This window comes from Haemaphysalis longicornis, unplaced genomic scaffold (genome assembly GCF_048455015.1).
Source record: "Haemaphysalis longicornis isolate Haplotype H1 unplaced genomic scaffold, Haemaphysalis longicornis Haplotype H1 scaffold_3, whole genome shotgun sequence".
Lineage (NCBI taxonomy): Eukaryota > Metazoa > Arthropoda > Arachnida > Ixodida > Ixodidae > Haemaphysalis > Haemaphysalis longicornis.
In genome coordinates this window covers 172,316,842-172,334,099 of record NW_027526335.1, presented here as the reverse complement: position 1 = coordinate 172,334,099, position 17,258 = coordinate 172,316,842, and the positions used below count along the sequence as shown (strand labels likewise).

General features: G+C 46.9%; 2 long non-coding RNA genes across 2 annotated transcripts; both read right to left on the bottom strand.

Moving 5' to 3' along the window:
- Positions 1–3,764: 3,764 nt before the first annotated feature.
- On the bottom strand, positions 3,765–6,283 carry LOC144175794 (uncharacterized). The gene is made up of 2 exons (XR_013323688.1): positions 6,146–6,283; positions 3,765–4,132 (listed from the first exon to the last, which is right to left on the bottom strand). It is a non-coding gene; the product is annotated as an uncharacterized LOC144175794 (long non-coding RNA).
- An 8,279-nt stretch (positions 6,284–14,562) lies between these two features.
- LOC144175793 (uncharacterized) lies at positions 14,563–16,579 on the bottom strand. Its single transcript, XR_013323687.1, has 2 exons — positions 16,426–16,579; positions 14,563–14,920 (listed from the first exon to the last, which is right to left on the bottom strand). It is a non-coding gene; the product is annotated as an uncharacterized LOC144175793 (long non-coding RNA).
- Positions 16,580–17,258: the final 679 nt, after the last annotated feature.

Genomic DNA, 17,258 nt, shown 5'->3' with positions numbered 1-17,258 from the left:
GATATGAAAGTACAGTCAGGAAGAAAACTCAATACATATGAACGCTTAGCTGGCTAGCAGGAAAACCGGCCAGTCGCCACCACACAAGAGTGAAGGGCGGACACAACATCACTGTGGCAGACTCCTAGAGCGGAAGCGCCTAGTGACAGAACCTCGGAGGTAGATAGCGGAAGGCGGAGGCGCCTAAATGTTGACTCCAGATGCTTGCGTCGCATTGGGGAAAAGCTGCCGCAATTAAACAGGAATTGTTCTATATTTTTCAGTTCGTCGCAGAACGGGCATTGCGGTGGTGGAGCCAGACCAGTTTTATAAAGATAAAAATTTAATGGGAGAATTTCGCACCGAAGTTTTGTGGTTGATACTTCACATAGCCTTCATTCAAAAAACATCGGCTTCCATGCATCACGAAGGTGGCTTTAATCTCTAGAAGAGATAATGGCGTCTTGCCGATAATTCTGGAGTAGTTGTAAACGTCTAAATCTCGGCCCCAATAGAAAGCTATCATTTGAACATCGCACGACCACAGGGCCACCAATAGTCATATTGGCTAATTGATCAGCCAGTTCATTGTATGAGACTCCTGCATGTCCTGGAACCCACACTAGCCTAACCTCACAAAGCTGATGAGGAACAAATGGCCGGAATGTGCGGATAATTGAAGAATCTTTTTCGGGTGTTGATGCAGAACACACAGAGAGGGAGTCAGAAAGAAGAACATGTCAAAACCTATGCTGAAGTTTTTGAAGAGCTCGGGGTTGTCTGTCTACGCAGGACGAATTCGTATCGGCCTAAACAGCTCCGCTGTTAGGAATTAATGGTCTCTACTCCCCTGTACTGACACGGCCTCTAGATGAAGCGCACGCCAGGTGCAGCTTGCTACGTGACGCGAAAACGGCGTCCGAGGTCTAGTTCTTGCGGCGACAGCAACTGTGCTACCGTTTGGGGAAAGCCCGAAGGCTATGAGGATAGTTCGCCTCTGAGCAACGCTCTCACGACAGTGCCGATATGCTATTGTTGCCTATGTGTAAAACAAACGAATGCCATTTGAATTATACATAGTCTGAGGAGCTTAGATTTATAGTGCAAATTCCTTCAGATTGGCACAGCCTCACTTCGGCCTTCCTGCGCGCGGCGGAAGGCCCGTGGATACGTGTTCCCGCATGAAACAAGCGCCCCCTCGTTCCGAACCGCACAATCCTCGCACTCATGTAACTGCTAAATGCAACTAGTCGTCGCGTGATGAAGTTAAACCTTTCTGCGAGTACAAATTGCTTATAAGAAGCCCGAAAGTGTTTGCAGGTTACAAAATCAACAGCATGAACTCACACGGCGTTTCATGATTATGCTGTGTTCGCATTCACCAGTTGTTGAACGGTTTTCATGTAGCACCGTCTTGCATTGTGTACTGCATCTCCGGAAACGCCAATGACAGTTTAGCTTCACGTTCACATATATTTGAATTGTCCTTATTAAAAAACCGTTGAAAGCTCAATTACGTAACACCCCTATATCATTTTCTAAGCCTCTTTGTAGAACGCTGCTCTTGTAACCTAAGCCACCAAAATCAAAAATTGTACCAGGAGCTTGATAGGGTTTTTGTTTGCCTGACAACCGCAAGAAAAAAATGGCATTTACAGGCTGAACTTTTTATCGAGAAGATAATGCATGTTTTCCAAAGAACACATTAGCGCAGTATTTCTTGAGAGTAATGGGGCTTTCCCTTCTTGAAATTACCCACTTAAATGCTAATAGACTTTATGCAAACACTGGCGCCCTCTTGCGGGAACCGCTGCGCTTCCGCCATGTTGGGGGATTCCCGGATCACCGCGGTATACATGATACCCCGGGGTTAGCGACGCACACGTCGGCATTTATCGTCGTCCAAGATGCTTAAATACTGCCGTGTAACTTGATGTGCACAAAGATGATACGAGGATGACCACGGAAACAGCGTGCACATCATTTTTTTTCTCAACGGAAGCATGATTCGAGCCCTGCGTGATGTCGCTTGCGGGTGTCGACTTCCCTTCGCGCAGTAACATTGTAGCTAGATCGCATGGATAGTCACAAAGCGAATAATATGTACAGGAGTAAAAAGGCCCCAAAGTGAGCTATTTTCTAGCCGTGTATTTGCGCCGAGCACTCCTGTCTGCTGGTAGTTAAGGCGCACTGCATCGGTGAGCTCGTGCTTCATCGTGTGGGATGAGTTTTGAGTCTACCGTTCGTGCTTTGCGTGCCCATGCTTTCTTTTTATTCTGGATGTTCGGTGGGCTTTTATGAAAGTACTACGGATTCTTTCGTTTGCCAAATGTCACAGGAAATAAGGGATCCGCGAGAGTTGCAGCATTCACGTAGCGTTAGGCGTAGCGCAAGTAACGTACGTAGTAAACCGTGTATCGGTCATTTACCGCTCGTCGCCTGCTGTTCGGCCGTAGCCTATTTTCCCAAGATGAAACTTTTCGAGCGGAATGTTTTAGGTGGTAGTCTGCACCCAGTTTTGTTGTCCAGGGCGCGAGAAGGGGACGCTAAGCGGTCGTCGCGAGGCATGCGCTAACGAGCGTTCGACATTTTCTCGCTCCTTGAGGTTTTTGCAGTTTTTTTTTTCGAATAACAATTATTGGTGCTCGTCGTATGAGGATAGTAAGAGTCAGTGAAACCGCCTTTCCTTGTGAGTGCCCCTTCAGTGCTCATATTCAGTGGCCACATCAGTACATGCTAAGCGGAAAAATTTCAATAAAGCCCGTGGCTTCCTCAGCACACCTTACAGCTTCTGCCTGACAAGATAAAAAAGTATATGCCCCACGTCTTCAAACGAACACATTTAAACATCCCTCGGTAGTATACGCCATCTACCACAGAATATACAAGCTTTTGCACAGGAATTGTTGCAGCCCATCAGCACCTGGCCATATGGTCTGGGCATGCCACTGGAACCTATACCTTGATCCAATCCACAATTCTACACGCGACCAGTGAAAGAGCGACCTTGCCAGTTCGAACATGAGTAAGCAGATGTGGCTCGCTGAAAGGCCGAAGGCAAATAGGTGGCGCCATAGAGACCCCGCCTTCTGGCCAGCTCGACTTCACTGGTAAATAAAGTTCTGCTCTTCCTTCCCTTGCGTAAGCAAACACTTAGGTGTGTGACCGTCAGGCCATGGGACTCCAGGTGAGGCTTCCTTCACACGTTGCGCTAACCGCAACGCCGTTGTTTCTTTTACTGCGATTGGCCAGTCATCAGTCTCGATGGTAGAGGGCATCTCTTCAATTTGCTCTAAAAGCTGCAGAATGGAGGGCCCAAGGGTGAACTGGACGCCTTTACTCACTAGGAGTAGAAGTAGAAACGCACCAAACTGGCCCTCAAACAAACAAACAAACAAAACTGACCATCTGATCCTCCGATAATTGGATTCCATACAGACAGGGTGCGCAGCGACATTGTTCCAATGAGCCATTTCAGTTGTTAATGTATTGTCCTTACTGATATAAAGTGGGCATGGCCACTTAGCATTTTCCTACGTGTGGCTCAATGCTCTAACATTGACAGGGAAATATATTCACGCCCTAATAGTTTAATGTACATTCCTTTAGACATACACGCAGCGCTCTGTCAACGAATTTTATAACGTATTACAGCTAATTTACACCAAACAAGATAAATCATTGCTGATCGACCCCTTCGTTGCTATAAGAACCGTCTAACCTTTATGAGTCATTTTTGTGCATGCACCTAATTTAGTGGTGAAGCAGCGATAGAGAAGACATGATTCATATCAAAATAATTTATTTCGAGAAGACCATGGCAATGCCCTTGATGATTTTTGGTGATTCATGTGCAGTTAGACTTCGTCTTCTATAACACTTGGTCGCTACATCTGGGTTCAACCATAAAATCCACGTCCGCCACCAAATCCTCGGCCTCCTCCGAATCCACGTCCGTAGCCTCCACCAAATCCACGGCCGCCTCCGAATCCACGGCCACCGCCGTAGCCTCCACCGAATCCACGGCCACCTCCGAAGCCTCGGCCATAGCCGCCTCCGTACTGGGCGGCTGTCAGGCTGCACAGGGCGGCCAGCACTACAAGGGCGACGAGGATGGTCTTGGTGTTAACAGAAATCATAGCTGGATTCGCACCTGCGTGAAGAAAGGAAAAAATACAAGTCAAAAGCTGTAAAAGTTCCAAAACATTAATTAGAAAGGAACGAAACACCTAGAACGAATATTCTAAGATAAACTCCGCCTGTAGAGAAAACCAGCTGCCATTTACAGCGGCCGATCGAACCACACTCAAGGACGACGCTTATTACGCCGTTTGTGAGACGAACGTTTCACGTTGCACAAAGCTCTTGTGATGCTAATTTTTAAAGGCACTTAGCTCATATCTGCAGCTCTGTCATCCAGATCACATACAAAACCCGGTACAGTTGAAGCCCGATCTAACGAAGTCACTGAGAACCACGAATTATTTTGGTAAATGGAGAATTTCGTAAAATCGGACTCCCATATTCCAAGCAGTTGATTCAATAAATTCGTTGTCTAAAGCGGGCGCATTTCAGCAGCTACCATGACATCGTAAATGCGGCAGCCATGGCGCTCGCTGGCGGATAATTTAGCCTAGCTCTAAATGTCCCAGGAGAAAATAACGATTCAGCCAGGGCTTGCCCTGAAGTCGTCACACCTTGAGGATACGCGAGGCACAGCGCTTTTGTTGTACCACTTCCCCGCTGAGAGGAACGCTCTTGGTTCTCAAATGCTCGAACAACCTTCACAGGGCTTCCACCAACTTCGCATGTGGGGTGTTGTTGATGTTATTCTTCTTCGACGCAATTCCAGACGAAGTGGCATGGATGCTGTCGTCTTTTCCGCTAAAGATTGCGGAAAGCGTGCTGGCCGGGAAGCGATGGTAGGCGGCGACGGGGCTGAAGAGTTCATCTCATAGAGCTCGGCAAAAAGAAAACTAGATGGCTCGGTTTTTTGTTTCTGAGGTGGCGCAGCCGGCTTTGTGGCGTTCGGAAATAAAACAATCGAAATTACTCTTTTTCTGAATGTCTCTTTTTTGAAATATTTCATTAAAGTGGGTAATGGCAATGAATCTTTTTCGTTATTTCCAATTAATAAAAGCATATATCAGTGCCGGGGAATCCAAATTTTTTTGTTAGATTCGGGAATGCGTAATAACGGGTGCGTTAGACCGAGTTTTGTCTGTATTCATACAATTAAATAAAGAACTAGCGATAAATTTGAAAAGTCAATATTTACGGTAAAATTAACACCTTTACTTGGTTGTCATAAATAATCGAAAATGTAGCAGGCAAGTTTTAGTAACGCATAGAATTACAGAAGATATGTGCAGTCTTGGCGTATAAATTCAAAACGCTTTATAATCTACTGACCGCTTCGTTTACATGCTCATTTAGCTGCCTCTTATGATACAAACAATGCTCCTCATCTGGGGATAGATTGCTGAAGTTCTTTCCTGATATCGTAATCATCAGTACCAGTTCTTTTTTGGCTAGTTGTTGAAAACCGTTCAGAGATTTAAAGAAAAACTGATCGGGTTTGCATAAGTCGGATGGCGGCTATAGGGATAGTACGGGATGGTAACTGCTGATAGTCCATCTTACAAGGTTTCAAACAGGTTACCTAGCACTACATAACCCAGGGGATAGTAGTAGCGGAATGGCCAGTGCATTTCCTATTGCTACCCCATTCACCGCATTGCTTTGCAATTCGTGCGGTGACATCTGTTTCATTTTGAGCATGCTCTCTCCCACTTACTGAAAACACAGAGAATGAGCAACACAGAATATGTGGGCGTGTATTCTTATGTGGGTGCTACAAACAAAACAAAATATCGTACATTAAGAAATATACAGCAAGGGCGGATTATGGAGCAGTATTTTTATATTGGATAGCCTATCACATCCCAAACTTAAATTTAATAAGCCTCCTTATACTGAATTACAAGTTAAGAATGTGCTCCATCAAAATATCTTCACGGCTCATTCTTGATAAATGTTATTTTATAGTAACCAACATTTACAAATAGAAGCAAACTTTTTGTTACAATTAACTTGGCTATGCTAAAACCGAACTTGTCAGTATTCTCAATTTTCGAACATAAATGACATCGATGGTGCAACTCACGTTTTTCTTCGGTGTTCACTTGAAGCTACCAGAGGCTAGTGTGTGCTCCACTGCAGATGGCGATGTCCTTATATAGCGGTACAAGTGACGTATTTCTTTGGCCGTGTGTTTCCAGCGATTGGCGTCTTCTGCGAATTGACGCTGCCTGAGCAGCAGCAGCTCTACGTGTGGCGGGGAAGCCCTCAGATATGTTGTGGCGCTGGCCGTATTGCAGCAAGCTGCTGCGTGTCACCGATGCAGCCGAAGCGGCACGCGGCCAGTCCAGTATAAGAGATCAGGAAGAAAAGAGGGGACTGCGTTGGGGCTGCTTTCCTGCAATAACCTTCAGCCACTCGCCACGCGCAGCGAGAAAATTATGAGAACTTGGCGTTTCGCCTATTCGTGAATTTTTCTCGGAAACGACAGAATGTATCTTGTAGGGTGCTTTGGTTAATGATTCACTCATTTTGTGGTGTTTTTTAACGTTATGGTGCGTGCATCCGAAATAAAGTTGAATAAGTTACCAGTAATTCAGTATTGATTAGCACAAAATTTTCTTTGTTTTACGCGATAGTGTAAGCGAATGTGGCTGTTTGGGTGTTTTTAAGTTTGGCGTCAGATTGTTTCACGCTGGACTTGTTGTTCAAGCCGGTATATTTGCGCTTTTTCACGAGCACTGTTTAGACTTGTGACCCGGCTTTCCATGCTGAAGAAATTTTCGATATTTATATTGACTAACTGGTGTAGGTTTGTTTCATATGATGTAGGACGGTGACGGAACAATCGAGATGGTAAAAAGAGATAAGAACAGGACGGACTGTGCCGAAATTTAGAGTTTTGTTTTTACAATGCGCAGCATTCTTTTGCCGCTTGTCTTTCTTGTGATATGTATAAATTTATTTCGTCGTGTAGACCAAAGCCTTGGTTCGTTCTTTATTAATACTATTTTTCGTTTAATTTTACTCACGTAGTACATTTACGCTATTATAGTGATTAATTCACTGGACCACCCCAATAGTTTGTTTTGTGCGGATGGAAAACATGGTGCGTGGTTAGCGCGTATTCCATATTTTGATTAGCGCTTTTGCAACGTTCCGTACCAGACTTTTTTATTTAATTTTTCAGTTTCGGGGAAACATCAATAGGGTGCACATTTTTGTTTTGTAATTGATTGTTGGGAGCGATTAATTTTTTTTATACAGGGTAGCCCAACTATCATGCACAACGATATTAAGAATATAAATGGCGTTACTCGTAGAAAAGTTTGGGCATACTGTTCTCAGTACAGTAAAGTATCGAGCAATATTTTTTTCGTTGATGAGGCTTAAATCGGTGATCGTAATTAATTATCTAACTTAAGAAGTACTCTCCCAATGATTGAAGTATCAATGAATTCCGTTCCTCTCACAAAAGGTGGTCATCTCGGCTGAAACGAACGCAGTACCTTTGTCAGTGACGAGCTTCTCCGGTATTCCAAAAGTAGCAAACAGTCGACGAAGCTCCAGAATGACCGTTGCCGAAGTAGCGTTTGGGACCCACTGCACTTCAAACCATTTGGTGTACGCGTCTACGATGGCCAAGAACATTCGGCCTTCAAGCGGTCCAGCCAAGTCCAAATGCAGCGTCTGCCAAGGGCGCTATATAAAAAAACAATACTTACCAGCGCCAGGTTTCGATCCCACGACTGTGTGGGCGGAACGCAAGGTACATGGTGCTGTACCCACTGTGCCACAAAGCCAACACAGAATGGAAGGTTATGAACGTGCCTGATATCCTTGGCTCATTCAACTGTCGGCCAAAGGTACGCCCTCTCCCCCGCGTCCTCCTCGCCTTCTCTCTGCTCGCAACACCCTCTCTCGCCGCATTCTGTTCGGGCGCACAACAGGTTGGGACGTGCGCAACACCCTCTCTCGCCGCGTTGGGTTCGCGCTGAGCAACAGTCGGTTCGCGCGCAAGAACAGGTGGGGGCGCTCGCATCGCGCTCTCTCGCCGCCGTCGTTTCGCGCCTAAAGCGCAGATGTCGTTCGCGCGCGCTCCGGTCGCTAACATCTGTGGCGTGATCGTGACGTCAACATCACGCGTTCGTGTGGTGGCGCGATTACGGCGCTATAACACTTTCTCGCGAGGGGCATTGGATTGGATTCGATTCGATTGGCTTGGCTTGGCTTGGCTTGGCTTGGCTTGGCTTGGATTGGTTTGGTTTGGATTTGGATTGGATTGGAATAAAGTGGATTGTGTTGGATTGTGTTGCGTCATAGCCGCGCCCCGTTGCGTCATAGCCGCTCCACTTTGCGTCATAGCTGCGGCAGGGGGTTCACGGCACGTTTCACGTTTCACCATCGACTTCATCGACAATGTCTACGCTGGAAGGCAACAATTACAACAAGAACAACCAATATGTAATCCATACGACTTGCAGGCGCGCCCCCCGCGGAAATGCTCTGCATTTGATCGTGCCCATCGCGAGGGGGATGTTTTTTTAGAAGGGCAACAATTTTTTTTACGAAAAGGTTTGAAGGTGTCCGCAGTTAAGTCATGAATCCTGCCCTTTTCCTGCGTCAATGAGGCTATCTTTTGAGCATATAGTGGGGAATTCAGAAGGGCTTCCGTCATGAGCCCTCACCGGGAGGCCATGGTTCATCATCCGTGGATGACAGAGAAAGCCGACTAAGGACATCAGCATTTTGATGGGACTTTCCGGGCCGGTATGCCAGCTCATAGTCTTACGCAGCTGGGTTGATGCACCAGCGCTTCATGCGCGGAGACACAACCACCGGTACCGGTTTCCCGGACCTATCCACGAGAGAATTCTAACTCCGGTATTTTCAGCGACACACTTATTTTGTCTGACTAATAAAGAAACCCCGCAAAATATGGAAATACCACGCGACGGTGCTCGGACCATGCAGCACCAAGCAGCTCCCACAAACACGCTGATTTTCGGTAAAGCAGCTGCTGTGCCTGTCACACGCTCGAAAAGACTGCGAATCACCTTGATATTGGCATGGAAGAAGCAGCAATACCATTTTCTCGGAGCGCATGTGGCAGATAACCCTCAAACTCGGCGGCGAGTTCTTCTCTTTCTTTCCCTTAGTTCATTCTCGCTAACCCACGGGAACCTGCTCGCGGACGCTGCTTTATGATCCATGGTGGGAGGGCTGCCAGGTGTTATTTTCATATTTCGTGGGGTTTCTTTCTCAGTCGGGAATAATGAGTACGCAACTGGCACGTGACCTAAAATACCGCTGCGCTGTTAGATGTTTCTCGTGGACCCCTACAAGTTCTTCATTGGCCCTGCAATTACAGGGATCGTACTTCTCGAGTCACATAATTAATTACAATAACGTAATCAAATGCTATCAACGAAAACTTGCAGCAGCCTGCACAAGTGGTGCATTGCTGGGGGTCTACCGAGTACTCCCCACATTGAGAGCGGATCCAAGGAAATAAGGAGCAGCGGTACCCCAGAAGGGCAAGGCCGTTTTACACGACACTGTAAATAAAGCAAGGAGTATTAAAATATGTACGGTGTTTCATTCAGTAGCAGTTGTCATCATCCCTTTCGGTGTCGTCCTGCGACGGCACAGCCACGTAAGGCAAATATTTATGCACGTCCTCGCCACCGAAGGCATCCACTTTTCCGTCAGCGGGTCCGGTGGCCTTCTCCACGTGTAAATGATTGGTTGGTCGGTTGATTGCCTCATACCATGGCACATACCGACGCGGGGGATTTGCCAAGAAGCTTTCTACCTAATCAGGATTTGACCTAATTTATTTTACATCTCAAAATTTGCAAAAGGGAATGCAGAACAGATTTTTAAATAGATATGATATGAAAGTAGAGTCGGGAAGAAAACTCAATACATGCGAACGCTTAGCTGGCTAGGAGGAAAACCGGCCTTCGGCAACAACACAAGAGTGAAGGGCGGACACAACATCCCTGTGGCAGGCGCCTAGAGCGGAAGCGCCTAGTGACAGAACCTCGGAGGTAGATAGCGGAAGGCGGAGGCGCCTAAATGTTGACTCCAGATGCTTGCGTCGCATTGGGGGAAAGCTGCGGCAATTAAACAGGAAATGTTCTATATTTTTCAGTTCGTCGCAGAACGGGCATTGCGGTGATGAAGCCAGACCAGTTTTATAAAGATAAAAATTTAATGGGAGAATTTCGCACCGAAGTTTAGTGGTTGATACCTCGCATAGCCTTCATTCACAAAACATCGGCTTCCATGCATCACGAAGGTGGCTTTCATCTCTGGAAGAGAGAATGGCGTCTTGCCGATAATTCTGGAGTAGTTGTGAACGTCCAAATCTCGCCCCCAATAAAAAGCTATCATTTGGACATTGCAAGACAACAGGGCCACCAATAGTCATTATGGCTAATTGATCAGCCACTTCATTGCATGAGAATCCTGCATGTCCTGGAACCCACACTAGTCTAACCTCACAAAGCTGATGAGGAACAAATGGCCGGAATGTGCGGATAATTGAAGAATCTTTTTCGAATGCTGATGCGGAACACGCAGAGAGGGAGTCAGAAAGAATAACAACATGTGAAAACCTATCCTGAAGTTTTTGAAGAGCTCGGGGTTGTCTGTCTACGCAGGACGGATTTGTATCGGCCTAAACAGCTCAGCGGTTAGGAATTAATGGCCTCTACTCCCCTGTACTGGCGCGGCTTCTAGATAAAGGACACGCCAGGTGCAGCCTGCTACGTGATGAGATAAAGGTGTCCCAGGCCTAGTTCTGTCCGCGGCCGCCATGGTGCTACCGAATTGGGAGAGCCCAAATGCTCAGAGGCGAGTTTGCTTCGAAGCAACGTCTCCCACGACAGTGCCTATATGCTATTATGTTGGCATATGTCTACAACAAACGAATTCCATTTGATTTTTTATACATTTTGGTGCGCTTGGATTTATAATGGAAATGCTTTCAAATTGGCACAGCCTCACTTCGCCCTTCTAGCGCGCGGCGAAGGCCCGTCTAAACGAGTTGCCTGCATGGAACAAGTGGGCCCCTCGTTGCGAACCGCACAGGCCCCGCACTAATCTTGCTGCTAAATGTAAATAGTTGTCGCGTGATGAACTTGAAGCTTTCTGCGGCTACAAATTGCTTATAAGGAACCTGATATGTGTTTGCAAGTTACAAAATCAACAGCACGAACGCTCATGTTCGCATTCACCGGTTTTAAACGGTTTTCATGTAGCACCGTCTTGCATTGTGTATTGCATCTCCGGAAACGCCAATGACAGTTGAGCTTCCCGTTCATATATATTTGAATTCTCGTTAGTAAAAAAAACGTTGAAAGTTAATTGCGTAACGCCCCTGTGTCATTTCTAAACCTATTTGTGGAATGTTGGGCTTGTAACCGAAGAAAGCACAATAAAAAAAAATCACCCCACCTCCCCGAAGGGAATCGTGGGGAAATGCGAATGCATTTCTTTTGCGCGAGAGTGCGCGGAATTTATAATTAATGAGGAGACGGTGATTTGTAGCGTAACCATTTATGTAACACCGGTTTGTGTTGTCGTTGTACTTGACGGCCACGATCACTGCCTTGTGGTCGGTAAAGTGCACAGTCAAAGGGTCTTTGAGAAGCATGCGGGCGTGGGAGAGTGGGGCGAGCGTCGAGAGGAGAAGCACCGAAGCACCGCGCCTACCCTCGCCTACACTCTCCCACACACGCGTGAGCTCCGGCGAGCTCCCGCGATGCGAGCGCCCTCACACGACCGAGCGCGCTCCTCCTCTCCACTCACTCGCCGCTGATCCGCCCGCACCACTTGCTCCGGTTGCTAGGGGAGAGAAGGAGCGCGCGCTCTCGCAGCCGTTGCTATGGGAGAGGAGGTGAGAGGGGAGAGATAACACCCGCGGGCGCGTGGACGCAGCACGGCGCCTGACATGGCTCGACTAAGAAATGCATTCGCATTTAAAAAATTGCCTCCAATCCACGCTGTGAAGGTGCTTGGAAAGCAAAGCTCTAAACGACACCCCCAACAATTCCCATGCGACGTCACTTAAATGCCCCCACGTGGCTCTACAAAGAGTGAAACCAGAGATTCTGCCAGCCGTTACCTGGAATTCGTGAGGGTAGCGTCCCGAACGCAGCAGCAGCGTCGGCCACGGCTGGGCTAGGGCGGCAAACGCCGCCGCTGTAGCCCGGCCGTGAGTCGGGAGAGAGAAAACGGAGAAGAGCGTCCTTCGAAGGGTGATACAGCGGAAACTAGCCATCCTGTTGTGCTAGCTTGGGGCTGCACCACCGCGCGACACAAGCGCAGACACCGAAACAATACGGCATGTCAGCTTAGTGCTACCCATTTACACCTATTTAAACTAGTTAGCCTAGCAAGTTTGAGAATTGCGAGAAAGCTGAGGGAACTTTTATAATTCCTATTTATAAGAACCTTTTGCTACTGTCGCTTTTCGTAGTACTGCTCCTTAAAACACAACCGAATTGGTAATCACCAAGTTAGAAAACGGAGACCCATTCGTGGCAAGCAGTGCGCAAAAGATAGCTCTGTACATTTTGTTTCCCGCCCTGCAAACCAATACCTTAAGGTATGTTTGCCGTACGACCACTTAATTCCGTCAGGTGCGCGTTACCCTGGAGGTGCTGTCGAACAAGTTAGTCAAGCCGTGCGAAGGCAGCGCGCAATGGACGCGAGGCTGCACCGAAGCAGGGCCGAAACAACCACCGCTGAAGCAGACGGCAAAGTCGCCCCGCAGGCGCCGCCGCCGGCGAGCAGGCACTCCCTGCGTAACGCCTCACCCTCCCCCTTTCGCTGCCGCCTCCGACACTACCGCACGCCACGAAAGAACCGTTGGCTAGTAGACCTATAAAGCTTTGCTTTAAAACGGGGGCACTTGGCAAACAGTGCTAAATGCTGACACTACAGGTGTTGCTGCGTACACAGCTCAGCGTTCATCGCGTAGATGCAATGCCTTACGCAGAATGTTATTTTGAGCTCAGCCCTGCCTCGGAAAAAAAAGGACAGAAAGAATACCGCCGGAATAAAAAGTAAGAGAAAGAACAAAACAATAACCAGTTCCGAAATTTAAAAAAGAAAAACAGGAGCAGGATACAAAGGCATGCGATGCATTACGTTGCGATTTTTTCTTCATCTTTTCGTTTTCTCCGTGGGTATTACACAATGCCTGACCATCGGAGTGAGAGCCGACATCGAAGCCGTGTAACCTCTGTGCATAGCGTCAGGCCGAAAAACAATTATGGGTGCTCGTTGTATGAGGATAGTAAGAGGCAGTGAAACCGTCTTTCCTAGTCAGTGCCCCTTCAGTGCTCATATTCGGTGGCGGCATCAGTACATCCCAAGCGAAAAAATTTCAATAGAGCCCGTGGCTTCCTCGGCACACCTTCCCGCCACTGACCAGCTAAAAAAGAAGTCTATACCTCACATCTTCAAACGAACACATCTACACATCCCTCGGTAGTACACGCCATCCACCACACGATATGCAAACTTTTGCACAGGAATTCTGGCAGCCCATCTGTACCCTACCACATGGTCTGGGCATGCCACTAGTACCTATACCTTGATCCAATCCCTAATTCTACACGCGAGCAGTGAGAGAGCGACCTTGCCAGCTCGAACATGAGTGAGCAGATTTGGCTCGCTGAAAGGCCGAAGACGAGTAGGTCGCGCCAGCGGCGTTCTGGACTAGAGACCCCGCCTCCTGGCCAGCTCGACTTCACTGGTAAATTAAGTTCTAATGCTCCTACGCTTGCGTAAGCCACCACCTAGATATTTTACCGTCAGGCCTTAGGAGCCCAGGTGAGGGGCTTGCTTGACACGTTGCACTGACGGCAACGCCGTTGTTTCTTTTACTGCGATTGGCCCAGTCATCAGCCTCGATGGTAGAAGGAATCTCTTTAATCTGCTCTAACAGCTGCTTAATGGAAGGACCAAGGGCGATTTAAACGACTTTACTCACTAGGAGTAGAAGTACAAGCACACAAAACTGGCCCTCAAAAAAACACACCCAACTGACCATCTGGCGCTCCAATAACTGGATTCTCTACAGACAAAAACTACGCAGCGACATTGTTCCAACGAGCCATTTCAATTGGTAATGTATTGTCCTTACTGATATGAAATGGACATGGCCACTTAGCATTTTCCTAGTTATACGACTCGATGCCACAACAGTTACAGTGCCATATACTGACGCTCTGAATGGTTAAAGTACATTCCTTACAATATAAACGCTGCGCTGTGTCAAAGAATTTAATAACGTATTGCACCTATTTTCAATCAAGGAAAATATATCATTACTGATCAACCCCTTCATTGCTAAAAGAACCACCTAAATTAATGAGTAATTCTCATGCATTCACCTAATGTCGTGTCCTTGGGATCGTTGGTATTTTGGTCATTAACTGAATACCGCTTTTAGACGGTGCAGAAGCAGCGATAGAGAAGACACTATTAATATCAAAATAATTTATTTCGAGAACACCATGGCAATGCACTGATGATATTTGGTGATTCATGTGCAATTAGACTTCGTCCTCTGTAATACTTGGTCGATGCATCTCGGTTTAACCGTAGAATCCACGTCCGCCACCATATCCACGGCCGCCTCCGAATCCACGGCCACCGCCGTAGCCTCCACCGAATCCACGGCCGCCTCCGAATCCACGGCCACCGCCGTAGCCACCGCCGTAACCTCCTCGGCCATAGCCGCCTCCGTACTGCGCGGCTGCGAGGCTGCACAGGGCGGCCAGCACCACGAGGGCGACGAGGATGTTCTTGGCGTTAACAGAAATCATAGCTGGATTTTCACCTGCGGGAAGAAATAAAAACATGTCGTCATTAAACGGCAGAAATGTATGGTTACACTCCTGTCTTGGCTTGAATTTGAAATTTGAAATGACGCTTATTTGCAAGAACTACCAGCCATTTGCAGTGCCTGATTCCACTACACTTGCGAAAGACAGCGGTTATTCCGTATTCTCTCATACTGTAACTGTTTGGCCCTCATCAAAGGTTCTAGTCGCGCGATTTTTAAAGGCAAGTTACATCTTGCCCTCTCTCTGTCTAGTTACTTGGAATTAGGTATACAAGTAACAATAAACCACAGAAGCGATGGAAAACCCACCCATTAGCACAGTTATCATTGCCAAAATAACTAAAAAGCAGTGTGCTGAAGGTATATTACTTGCGTAATCAAGAGATGTTCCACTGCTTGCTACATTGCTAACGTACTTTCATATCTCCATCTTGCATCGTTTATACTCTGATTCGACACGGTGTTACAATAGAAACATTACTGTTAACCTTGTGATGGATTCTCTAATTCCTTGGCGCGGTCATTATAAGTAGCTGGTTTTTTTTTTCTTTTTCGTGTCGTTGTGCCCAAAAATGCTCAAATCTCTTTTATTAATTCCTGCCGCCTATACGCACGTGGGATTGCGGCGGTTTGGAGAAGTTGGCTGTTCAAGGGACAACTTAAGGGACCATGAAGACGACAAACTTTGGTTCAGTTTTAAGATTGAGGAGCTCACACCTCGTTAAACTTTTTTAATGGCCGGACACATTACTGTCATCACTCAGCAATTAGCATCTAAAATGGAGATTCCCATTTACCCACGGACATCTTTATTATATTAGGTTGCAAAATTCATCTAGCGCAATTGAAGGATGCAGCCAAAGGCGCGGAGATAGCCGGCGGACCCGGCTTTGTAGCAAAAAACTAAGAGATTGAAAAAAGGGGGATTTTACGAGGCACTAGATAATCTCCCAAGGTACACGTGTCGTGTTAGAAGTGAATTGCGGAAAGTAGTTGCGCAGCCGCCACCGTTTCTTCCATTTTCCTCAGTAAAACATTTTATTCAAGTTTGTTACAAACCGGAATTTGTGCCATTCGGACGATGTATTCGTTCGACTAGCGCAAAGCTGCTTACTGTCTTCATAATCCTTTGAACTTTAAGTAAGTGTTTGTATTCAACAGACAACGATTGGAGAATTATTGTAAAAGCGGGCAAGCTCGCATTTTTATGAAGCGCTTTTTTTCGTTGGCGGTGTCCGTATCGATGACGCGTAAATTAAACTAAAATTGGTCTTCGGTCTAAATTGGTCTAAAATTGGTAGACTAATCTAAATGAAAAGCGAAAATTGAGCTATACCAATATAACTACAGAGGTAAATTCTTCTTTAGCATCAAAGTAATATTGGCCATATTGATAAGCGCAGGCGTTCTTTAAGCATCAAAACTAAGCTAAGATCCCGACACAGTTTTCAATATCCCAACATCTCCAACATCGTACACTCTCCGCCGTTTCAACTCACGTTTTCGTCCGAGGAGAAGAGCTTGGTGGTCCTAGAATGGCGTGTGTGCCCCACAGCCATCGGCGCCGAGTTTATATAGCTCGTCCCACCGGACCGGCAACAAACCTCCTTGCGCGTCGTTTTCGCTGATCGGGTTCGTTTACAAGGTTACGTTGTTTGCGCCGCAACGGCTACACCTGCGAGCGGGAAAGGCCCCAAGATTGTTGACAGCGGGTGGGTGCTGCGCACTTTGCAACAAGTATTACGTGTCAAGACAACGATGCCAAAGAAGCGCCACGTGGACGGTCCAGTCGAAGAAAAATGAAAGAAGGGAGAGGGCAGCGATTCGGCCGCCCCCGTACGTCGAACTTAAGCCAAAGACTACACGTGGAGAGCAAGAATGAGCGAGGGCATTTATTGCGAAATCTTTGCAACTGGGCAGCCGCTGGCCTGATGATTAAAAGATTTTCGTGGAAAGCGCGCAAGCGTGACCAGCCCCTCCTTTCTTGGCGATGAACTAGTTTTTAGGCTCTTTTTAAAGCACTGCTGCACGCACCGGACACTGACCGGAATAGGTTCGCGCGTATTTCCCTATTGATTATATTAAGGAAGACCATACTTTGCGTTATGCCATCGTGTACAATGATGCCGTAGTACCTGCGCAGTGATAGGTCATTCTGTTGTGCTTGCTATTTTTTTCCCATCCACTTCAGGCTTTCCTCAAGATATTCGCCGGCCTGAATATTTTTTGTATATGTTGTGTATTCTTCTCTTAACAGCTCCTTTTACTAAGAAGAAGGAGTATTACTCCGGCATTTACAACAACGACTTCGGGAAAAAAAATGTAGGTCTTT